This window comes from Elephantulus edwardii, unplaced genomic scaffold, assembly GCF_000299155.1.
Source record: "Elephantulus edwardii isolate Elephantulus edwardi_28Jun2011 unplaced genomic scaffold, EleEdw1.0 scaffold00340, whole genome shotgun sequence".
Lineage (NCBI taxonomy): Eukaryota > Metazoa > Chordata > Mammalia > Macroscelidea > Macroscelididae > Elephantulus > Elephantulus edwardii.
This window is the reverse complement of record NW_006400090.1, coordinates 310,071-322,022: the sequence shown is the minus strand read 5'-3', so window position 1 is coordinate 322,022 and position 11,952 is coordinate 310,071.

Here is an 11,952-nt window from a genome sequence, read left to right as displayed (position 1 = left end):
AAGTGATGGTGTGCTGATGATTTCAAACTTGGTTTGTGGAATTGGGGAGTGGGAGTGTATGTGTGATAGATAGAGGGAGAGAGAGCTGAGGGAGAAGATAAATAGTTAATCTAGCTCCATTTTTATTGATTATAATAATCTCTTTTCAAATAGACAGATAATAAAGTACAAAAGCACAAATGGGGTAGTGTCAAAGCCACAGAAATGCTAGACATTTATGGGAATCAGTTTCTACTTGTGCCTGTTTTCTACACTGCAAAATAGCAATTATGCTTATCACTAAAGAACTGGTTAAAATTTAAACTTATTTGTATTTTATTTCAGTAATAATTTATTTTTATTGTGATTTGAGTGCATGCTTACAAAGCAAATGGACTTTTTCCCCATTCAACAATACATACACATTTTTAAAAAGAAGATTATAACCCCCACAATGTAACCACTCTTCTCATTTCCCTTGACTCTTGCTTCCATTGATCCTTCTCTCTCCTTCTCCCCATCTTCTGAGTTCTATCTTGGGCAAATTCTGCCTTTTTGACCATAGGTGGCTGGTTATTCTGAGGAGTGAGTGCTTTCCTGGCATTACTGTAGTGTGTGTTGTTTGGCAAATAGCTGAGCCAGGTTCAAGGGATGATTTAGAGACACAGTCTCAGAGGTTCCTCCAGTCTCTATTGGACCAATAAGCTTGGTTGTATTTATGGTTTTTTAGTTTGTTGCATATCCCCCTCTACCATTCTATCCAGAATCTTTGACTGTTTCCTTTTTAGAGTGGTAAGTGGACATCATCTAGTTCTTATTATCTCAGAGTCATGGAAGTTGAGGCTTGCACGGTCCATTACTCCTTTGGAATCTTATGTCATACTTGCACAGATATATTGCAGACCGAGGGTAAAGCATTTTTATAATTATTAATAATGAGACAGACAACCAGCAATGAGATAGAACAGAGAGCATAAAAAACAAGGGGCCAGCAGTTCTCAACTGAAAACCCCCATTTCTTCTTCCTTGTATCCTTATTGAAAATTATCAGGAAGGAAATCACAAAGAGAATTCAATGCAAATGAAGCCAAGCTCTTTCTATTGAAAACCTTCCCCTTGACTCAGGAGGGAGAGGTCAGCAAATGCAAGAATCTGGTAAACCTTTAAGGATTGCCTTAGTGGCTCAGCGGAACTCTAGCTTATGCCTCACCTCCCCCACATCCTGATAGCATTCGGTTTATTACAAATATTTAGTATTGGCATCCCATACAGATTGACTTACTTATTTGTTGTTTTTGAATCCTGGCTGACTGCTGACAGCAGAAAATGGCCTGAGAGAATATTGGTCACAAAGGAATAGAGAACAGAACTAGCCAGGAAATGGGTTATCCAAGGGTAATAGGTGTGTACTAAAGACACCAATGGGTTAGTAGCAAGCAAGATGGTCTTTGGATGGGAAACAAGGTGGGAAATATCTTGAATCTTGCGGCTAAAATACACAGAATTCTGTGCTGTAAGATTGGTCCTCAGGGTTTAACATTTGGATATTAACGATTTTAGAAAAGTTAATATAGCATTGCTTTATCTTTGACCAAAAATCTGTACTTCCTGTTCTGAAGTTATTGCTTAGAAAGTGGGTGAGAGAAAAAGCAGAGTTGGAAATAACCCAAGTGCTCGACAACAAATGAATGGAAAAGCTGTGATATATTCACATAGTGGAATATTATACAGTGCTGAAAAACAAAGAACTCATGAAATATGATATAAAATGGGTGACCATGGAGGACATTATGCTCAGTGAAATATCTCAGTCACAAAAAGACAAATACTGCATAATGTCACTGTTACAAAACAGAACTGACATCGGGGTTAGGAAGAAACTAAGAAAAGAGGGGATAAATATGGCACAGGGCATTGAAATAGATGAGGGAGCGAACTGTATAAAAGGAATATATGATTGGGTATAATTGACATGACAAGAGTCCAGAATAAGAGCTGCATAGTAAAGTGGTCTGTGGGGTGGGGTGGGCCTGTATAACAATGAAGGAATTTTTTTCCAAAGAAAAAAGCAAACTGGAGGGGAGAGGGGAAAGGGAGGAAAATGTGCAACAATGAATGAATGGAAACCCAAGTTCTTTATAAACTTTCATTAAATCTCAATTAAAAAAACCAAGTAGATGCACACTATGTTTATTGCTGCTTTGTTCACAATAGCAAAGAGCTGGAAACAACTCAAGTGCCCATCAACAAGTGAATGGATAGAGATACTGTGGTACATTCACACAATGGAATATTATACAGCACTGAAAAAGAAGGAACTCATGAAATATTATACAAAATGGGTGACCCTAGAGGACATTATATTTTCAGTGAAATATCTCAATCACAAAAGGACAAATATTGCATTATGCCACTGTTATAAAACAGGACTGACATTGGTTTTGGGGGGAAACTAAGAAAAGAGGGGATTAATAATGCACACTGCATTGAAATAGTTGAGGGAGAGAACTGTTTAAAAGGGATATATGATTAGGTATCATTTGCAAGGCAAGAGTCCAGAATAAGAGCTGCATAGTAAAGTGGACTGGGAGAAGGGATTGTATAACAATGAATTTGTTTTTTCTTTCTTTTTTCTTCTCAATGAGAGAAGCGAACTGGGGAGAAGTGGGCAGGGAGGAATATGTGCAACAATGAATGAATAGAAATCCAAGTTCTCTATAATTTTTCATTAAAATCTCAATTAAAAAACCCACCTAGGGAGAAAAAGAAAGAAAGAAAGGACGAGGGTAAGAGAAAGGGGGAAAGGGGAGGAAGGAAAGCAAAGCAGGGTGGGTCAGGCAACAAGATCCTGGCTCTGGCAATTTATCCTAATACTTTAGGTTTAATTTATATCTAGGTCTTGGTTTGCAGCTTCATTCTTGCCACACTGTTTTTTCTTTCTCTCATTTTAGTTCTACATTGACCTCTTGAGTGTAATGTACATTCAGCATTTTTGGTTATGACCTTTGGTGCTTCATGGACATTAATTGCTCCTGTTTTCTAAACTTTCCTTCTCTTGACCACCATCCAGGTCTACAGCAGCCTTTGTGGACCTGTTAGTGAAGCAGAGAAAGGCTCTCCCTTAGGGTGAGATAGCAGTAGAACCCCATGGCCTGGCCCTTTGGTCCTGGCTGTGACTCTAACAAGTATGTATGGCAGCCTTGAGACAAGTAGGTGGCTGTTCAGAGCCACCTCTAGATGCCATCCAAGCCATTGTCCCTGTTAGTTGGCTCTTAAGTCAGACTTAAGTTTAAATAACTGAAACATGTTTACCTCTACTTAGCTAATTCTGTAGTGTTTTTACGGAAACACGTGGAAAGCACATATTTTGATGCTATAGTTCTTTGATTAGAAACATTAGTAAAGTAGGTGTGTCAGAGACAATGAGGTTGGCACAGGGTAGAGCAGGGTTTAGGGCTCTTGTACATAGGGTCGCTATGAGTTGCAAGCAACTCGACAGAACATAACAACAACAAATAGCAACTTTAAGTAATCCATCTAGGGCATGTGCAGAAATGAAGCACAGAAAGGTTATGTGGAAGCACCTTACCTCTGTAACTTGATTTGTGCCACTATTAGAACCTCTACTCAGAATATTATTGCTTTCCCATTTTTGACTCATGCACTTTTAACTTGTTAGTTAAATTTGTATCTTCTAGGCTGCAACACTTCCATGATACATCTTCAAGGATATGAACATGTACCGCTAAGCACAATTGATAACAGTGCATCTAAATTCCAAAATCAATCTCCATAATAGTCTATGTGTTTCCTACTGCCAAAGGGGCCCTTTAGAGTAGTGAGAGAAGACATTCACCCTGAAACCCACAGCATCCCTTTTCAGCAGGAAGTAGCTAAGAGAATACGCCATCCCCTTTTCCTTATGAATCAGGGTGAAGTCTCTCTCTCAGGGAGGAGTGATAGGGAATGGCAAGGGACACACTGACAAAGGAGATTAATCAGAACTGGCTTTGACAAGCACTGTGGCAATTGGACAATTAAAACAGACATGGGGGGGGGGAAGAACAAACTGGGGAGGAGGGTGGAGAAAACAGTGCAACAATGAATGAATGAAAACTCAAAATCTCTGTAAATGTTCATTAAAACTAATACAATTTAATAAAAAAATAAAAAAAAAAAAGAAAGGTTATTTAAGCAATGTCATGCAGTAAGAAATGTCGCTTTTTCTCAGTAAGAGAAGGGCTTAGGGGAATTGACAAGAGTAGGAGACATGTAGGTACATGATTGTCTTTTTCTAATAAGAAAATAGTAATTCCCTCTTCTCTTAGCATTGTGTACTTTGGAGGCAATGTGTGAGTCTTACATTAACAACCATGGTATTCACAGGATTAGACACGAAACTTCATTGTGAAAGAACTTGGGTGACAAAAAAGATGAGAGCAGAACTCAGCTTTGTTTTTAAAGCAAAAATTAAGTAAGCAGTTGCAGATAGTTGGGTTTTGTTTTTTTTTTTTTACCATTCAAAATTTGATTTCATGCTGATAGTTTCAACAGCTCATGGAGATGCTTAGTGTAGACCCAGAATGCTGTCAGACAGGCCCATATCACAGTGATGCTTGAAACTCATGAAGTTGGAACGGATTCAAAGCTGACCCTCTATTGGCTTTTCCAGGCTCTAAATCCCAATGAAAGGAGATTGCCCATCTCTCTCCTTCAGGGCCATTGGTGGATTTGAAACATGAGAAAGGTGCAACTTTTGAATTAATTGTACAGTTCTCTATGGTCTACTCCATCGGAGCTCTCCAATGCTCTCCAGTAACTGAGTCAAGACTCAAAAGCTTTGGCTGAACCATCATTGCTCTTCCCCCTACAGACACTGGGCATATCTTGCCAGACATAAAGCACAAGTGGTATTTGAGCTAAAGCTGATCAGAGAGGACTAATCAAGGTATAACTTCTAGAAAGTTTTAGATTCTAATTGAGAGAATCAAAGTATGTCTAGAGAAGCAGAGAAGCCCTTCCCACCAACCTCCCCCTGTAAGTGAACACTAGGTTAAATTGTGACTGATACCAAGTGAAGAGCTGGTGGGGGGAAAAAAAGAACTTCCTGGTTGAAACAACAAATTCTTTCCAGTTCATCAATTGCACATCAATTAAATATTACAATGGAAAAATTAGCTTGTGTTTTTAAATCTTAAAACTTGTATATTCCTTAATAAAGGTATAAAATTCTAGGAGATATACATACTAAATTCATGATTGTGTTTGTCTCTGGGGGGAAGGGATTGGAATGAGAATAGGAATAGGTGCCAAAGAAGATTTCAATGTTGTCATTAATGCTATATTTATTTGATTTTAAAGTTGCTTAGGGCATATACAGAACCTTGTCAGCAGCTGCTAATCCTGGATAGGGAAGCACAGCTTTAAAAAACATCTCTTGGTTTGTTGTGTGATTTTTTGTTTTTTGGGTTTTTTTTTTTTTAAATGTGTAGTTGGTTTAAAATAAGTGTTCTATTGCTATGAAAATAAAGCAAAACACAAAACAATGGGGTGGAAAAAAGTAAACTAATCTCTTCAGTGAATGATGCTTATGGTAATCCTGAGTAATCTTAGAATCTTAGTGGTAATACATTTACCAGATGGAAAATCACGTTTGGAATAGGCTGTGTGACTAGGCAGATATAAGCTGTGATTCGTTCAGGGTGCTGACACCCACAAAACACTCAGATACTCAAACTCATTGCTGTTGAATTGGAATCAATCCTTCTGGGTTTGCAAGGCTGTAAATCATACGAGAGGACCTTTCTCCGTCCATCTTTCTCTTTCAGAATCGCTGGTGCATTCGAACAGCTAGAGAAAGGTGGCTATTGTTTTAGAAGTATAACTTCCTGCTAACATCACCAGAGCGCCCTGTACACCCACAAAGCGCTCGGTAGCACCTGCTGTACGCTGTACAGACTCCAGAACACCCACTGGAAAGTCAGCTCTGAGTCGGTTCTGACTCAATTGCAATGAATTGGGGTTTCTTTTTAATATTCTCTCTCTCTTTTTTAAAAAACGGATTTATTTTATATTGGTTTATATACAAAGCAATGCGTTTTGAGAGATGCCAGTGTAAGCGGGAATCAAAATAAACTGCCTGTGTAATGCCACGTGATGAACGCTAGAGGCCGTCAGAGCAGGCAGCATGCAGAGGTTTCATTAACTCCTGTTGTTCCCTAACGTCCAGTTCGTATTTGCACAAAAGCATCGTTTAATAGACAATAAAGTTTGCCGGCTAAGGAAGCCAGAAAAGTATTGTAACCAGTATCTGCCACGTACCAAAATAAAGTCATAACGTTGTGTTTAAAACATTTAGTCATTAGAAAAAAACCAAAGAGTTGTCTGATTTTGGGGTCATAAGGAACTTTTGAAGCATTGAAATAGAAGAAAGGAAAGTAATTCTGTTTGCCTACAAGAAAACAAAATCTGTGCATAAAAGTACCATTGTTGTTGTTGTTATGTGCCATCGATTCGCTTGCGACTCATAGCGACCCTATGTACAAAAGCCCTAAACTCTGCTCTGTCCTGTGCCAATCGCACTGTCTCCGACACACTCCTCTCGAATGCCCTAGTCACCGAATCAATCCATCTCCCAGAGGGCCTTCCCCTCCTGCGCCTGCCCTCCACCCTCCCAAGCATGATGTCTTTCTCCAAGGACCGGTGTATCCTTATAACATGACCCAAGTATGTCAGACGAAGCCTCAGAATCCTTGCCTCCAAGGAGCAGCCCGGTTTAACCCTTTCCAGGATGAATCTGTTTGTTTTCTTAGCAGTCCATGGCACCCTCAGCACTCTTCTCCAACACCAAAGCTCAAAAGCATCAATTCTCCTTCTGTCCTCCCTGGTCATTGTCCAGCTCTCTGATGCATAGCAAGTGATTGCAAAGACAATGGGAGATAGGTGATGAAGGGAGTGGGTAGAAGTGGAGGGGTATCTTGATGGATGGTGGAGCAAAGAAATAAGTGGGTCAGGGCACTTGAGCCAAGGGCAGGGACAACACCGAAACTAATGGTTAATTCCACAATAAGGGATATATTTACACTTTTTCTGTAAAAGATCTGAACATTCAGATTGACATACACTAGGAAGAAGGATTGATTGGCCATCCACTTCCAAAATAGCAGGCCTCTGAAAACTCTATGTACAAAACTACCATAGGAAAGAAAATGAAAAGGTGTATGTTGGGACAAGTCTTGCTACATGTGTGATCAACAGAAAATAGATATAAACTCTTTTTTTATTAGTATTAATTTTAAAGAAAACTTACAGAGACTTTGGATTTCCATTAATTCATTGTTGCACTTTCTTAAAAAGAAATTAAGGATGGTGAGTAGCTTAATAGAAAAACTGTGAGTAGTTAATTCTGCAAAGATGAAAGGAAAGTGGGCTGTAAAATAAAATTAAGTGAAAGGTAAAGATTTCGTGGTTGGCTTATGAAATTGACAAAGAGATTTATAAAAATGATTGTAACAGTGATGACCCTGGGAAACAGGTGCAATCAGGGACACTTTTCTGGAGGATAAATTTTCAATATTTACTAATAGCCTACACCTACAGTTATTAAGTGTTACTCATTCAATAATTCTATATTTAAGTATTTATTTTAGGGCGATAATAAGAAAGGTGCATAAAATTCACATTTAAGAATATTTATCTGAGTAATTTATTTTTCTCTATTTTTTAGATCATTCACTGTTGCATGTTTTTCTCCTTCACCTTCCCCCCCCACCCTGAGTCCACTTTGCAGTGTACCCCTTCTTCCAAATTATTGTCATACTTACAATACCTTATAATAGATTCCTTTAGAACTGTTTTCTCCCTCATCTGTTCCAAAGTCAGTGTTTCATTTTTAACACTGGAAAACTGGAAACCAATGCCTCCTAACAGGGAAGGCTTAAATCAACTTGAGAATGAAAAATAAAGATTCATGGTATCTATGAAGGTATTCATGAGCGGTTCTCAGATGAAGTGTACCGCTCAGTGTCTCTATCAGTTCTTTAGCATGTCCTCAGGTGTGTGACAATGTGGGGCAGGGTGAGGCAGTCACGTATTCCCTGGTGTTATCTTTCTTCTGCAATTACTTTCATCCCTGCTCTTTACTCACTAGTTGGGCAGAAGCAGAAACTCTCTACAGTCAACTATCTCAGAGAATGTGATTCCTGCCAAATTTTGGAGAAAACAACTCAAGTCAAGGCCTAGCTTATGCAATTCATTTTTTTGGGGGTGGTGGTGGTGGTGTGAGAGAGTGTGTGCCAGGCGGAGAAGACCTGTAGCCTCCCAGGTATGGGATGCAAGATTTGAACTCTAGGCAAATTTGATGCCTAAGCAGGCAGAAGGCTTTGTTAAAGGCAGGTGATTCGACTGCTCCAGCTGCTCTGCAGAAGAAAGATGGTTAATCTCTTGACACACAATTTACAGCCTCTGAAAACCTGCTCAACTATGAGGGTCATCTTCCTAATTCTGACACACCAACCCACATTGCCCTGTTTACTGTATCAATCCATTCTCATCCAGGGTCTTCCTGTGCTGTCCCTCCACCCTCCCAAGCATGACGTCTTTCTCCAAGGACTGGTCCCTCCTTGCAACATGTCCAAAGTATGTCAGATGAAAGCTTCAGAATCCTTGCCTCCAAGGAGCAGACTGGTTTAACCCTCTCTAGGATGAACCTGTTGGTTATCTTAGCAGTTCATGGTATATTCAATATTCTTCTCCAATACCACATCTCACAGCTCACTCCTTCTATCCTCCCTAGTCATTGTCCAGCTCTCTGATGCGTAACAAGTGATCGCGAAGTCACAGAAGCCCAGAAAACTTGAGAAATAAGCTATCAGATCAAGGGCTGTACAATGGGAGATATATGTTGAAGGGAGTGGGTGGGAGTGGAAGGGGATGCTGGTGGATGTTGGAGGAGGGAAATAAGTGAGTCAAGACACTTGTGTCACGGGCATGGACAACACTGTAAATAATGGTTAAGTCTACAATTGGGGAAATATCTTTTATCTGCTTTTTTCCCCCTTGAAATGCTTGTCTGTCAGATATTTCTCTAAATCTGAGCATTCAGATTAAGACATTCAGATTAGAAGGATGGGCCATCCACTTCCGAAATAGCAGGCCTCTGAAAACCCTATGTACAACAGAACGACAACAACAAAAAATTCAAAGGTACTTGATTTAAATTTATTAACCGCTCCATGGGAGAAAGATGGACAGTCTTCTTCTGTGTGATTTACTGCCTCTGAAAACCCACTGGAGGGTCAGCTATGAGTTAGCTCTTATTCAGTAGCACTAACAACAACTGTCTTTGAACTTCCCTTTATTTATTTGTGAGGTTTCTAGTAAGCCGTTAGGTGTTATTACACAGAAATACAGAAAACGAAACAGGCCTGTAAGTTATTACAGCCTACAACTTGACCCTTCTACTAGAGCTTCCTGACCACAACTACTGCTGCAAAATTGGTTGAAACTACCGAAGTTATAGCTTCAGGGAACTTTTAAACTATATATGTATCTTATGCTGTGTTGGTTTAGTGTAACTTTTTGTTGTTGTTGTTGTGTACTATAGAGTCAGAATCAACCCATAGCTGAGCCTCTGGTAGCTTTTCAGAGGCAGTAATCTCTTGGGAGGAGATTGCCCATCTTTTTCCCATGGAGAGGCTGGTGGCCTCGAACCTCATGCTTTCAGGATTGCTGCACAGCTTCTTGCCACTAGGCCACTAGAGCTCCCTCATTTCAGGCAAACACTTACTGCCAGCCAGCTCACTTCCCATTAAAGCCTGCTTCTGGCAGTTTCAAATATCAGACTATATGCAGCTTCTTGAAACCCAGTCACTCTAAACAAAAATGGAAAAGACAAGACATACTTCTTGTAGTGACTCAAAGGAGGTCCTTTGACAAGTTCTGGTATTATTTGTAGATGGCTTATTTAAAATCAATTCCTGAGTCTCTATCAGGCTGCTACAACTGCTGTCAGAGCCCCTTAGAGCTCTCCATTTCCCAAAGTCCTATCAGCAAACAGAGCTGAACTTGTTGCTATTACTTAGATGTACAAACTTTCTAAAAGAGAAATTTGAAAATACGTGTGCATATTTAAGGTATTCATTTTGAGTTATTGAAAATTAGCCATGTTATGGAAACAAAGAGAGTTTGTAATCTTTTCTGGTCATACTTTTAAAAACAGTACTTTGTAGAAGATATTTTAGATGCCTTACTGTTTCCTTCTGAAATTGCTTTACTTGACATAGAGGTATTTTTGCCAAAGGGATTATTCCAAATGAAAGAAACTAGAGGAAATAACATTGCCAATGGCACCAACTGTCTGCTATTCAAACTACCATTTCCCCAGTTATAATACAGAAGTGTATAAAGGGAATGTAGCAAAACCCTACAGGGAATTATTACCATGAAATTGCTAATGTCTTTGAACTCACCAAAGAAAAATTTCTGAGATATCAGTCAAATGAAACCAAGACATGGACAAAATTGGGCCTTTTCCAAGATCTTAACATTAAACTATTTCCCCAACATATTTCTTGTCCCAATGATGAGAGCTCTATCTTGTTGTTGTTGTTGTGTGCTGTAGAACCAGGACTGAACCATAGCTGACCTTCCAGTCGGTTTCCTCCAATCACATGGGAGGAGATTGTTTATCCTTCTCTTGAGGAGCCTCTGGTGCCTGAACTGAGTGCCTTTGGGATTGAACTGAGTGCCTTTGGGATTGCAGCACAGCTTCTTACCACTGTGTCTCCTATATTGGAAAGGTTCAGCATAATTCTTGAGTAAATTGTCCAGCAAAATGAGTTCTCCAATCACTGCAGAGAATTTTTGTGTTGCCCATTTGATATTACTGTTTCAAGGAGTCTTTTGTAGGAAAAATAGCAGTGGAACGAAACAAGAGAAAGTCTCTTTCCAGTGTAAAGATCTAGAAATCATCACTAGAGAGCATTTGACTGTAAAACCTAGGTGAGATCTAATTGCCAGTAGCATGGGTCCAGATGGCAAAAGGTATTGCCTAGGTAAATGTTTAAAGATGTTTCCCATGGTTATAGTGAGAGAAGACAGAATATTAAAAAGGCGTATACTCAGCTGCCTCAGAAAAATTTCTCACCAGCTATCTCTAAAATGACAAAAATGTTATCTCTTCCTAAATGAACATTCTAAGGTAGAGCTCTTACCCCTTACAATTTTATAAGACGCAACATATGAGAATGATTGTATGAAACACAACGTAAATGAAAACAACAATAACAACAACAACACACGCAAACCCCCTCAACCAAGTAAAAAAAGAAAATAATTTCTCAGTTTGTGTCTGAATCACCTAGCATCATTCAGAATCACCTAAATTTGGAGAATTATCCATTTACAATGATTCTTTGACTGTAGACTGGATAAAGAGAGTCTCTAACAGGTTTCCAAGGCAAGGATTTGGAACTAGAAGCTGGAGGAAACTGCCTAACTTTCTCCCAAGGAGTTCTTAGTGGATTTAAATTACCAGAAGTGCACAGCCTTTACATCAGTGTGGTGACTTGCTAGACTATACCCCAAAACCTCCCTAATAGACCTTTAAAAAGGAGATAATCTCGTTGCTAAATAATCCCATTTATTAGGCCCAGTAGGCCTGTGTGGGGTTGGTAATTTTTCCAAGCATTTTTCCTAGAGGTAACAAGCTGCACTGCAATCCCAAAGGCATGTGGTTCGAAACCACTGTGGGAGAAGATTGGGAAATTTCCAACCAGGTAATTTATGCCTCTAAAAACCCACTGGAGGGTCAGCTATGAGTTAGTTCCAATTTGACAGTATGCAACAACAACCTGGGTGCTAATATGTCTCTTGATTAATACATTTATCTACCTTTCAGTTAAACTTTTGCATTCACTTTTAAAGTATATTTGCTGTGATAATTCCAAAGATAACCTAAACTCATTTAACAGG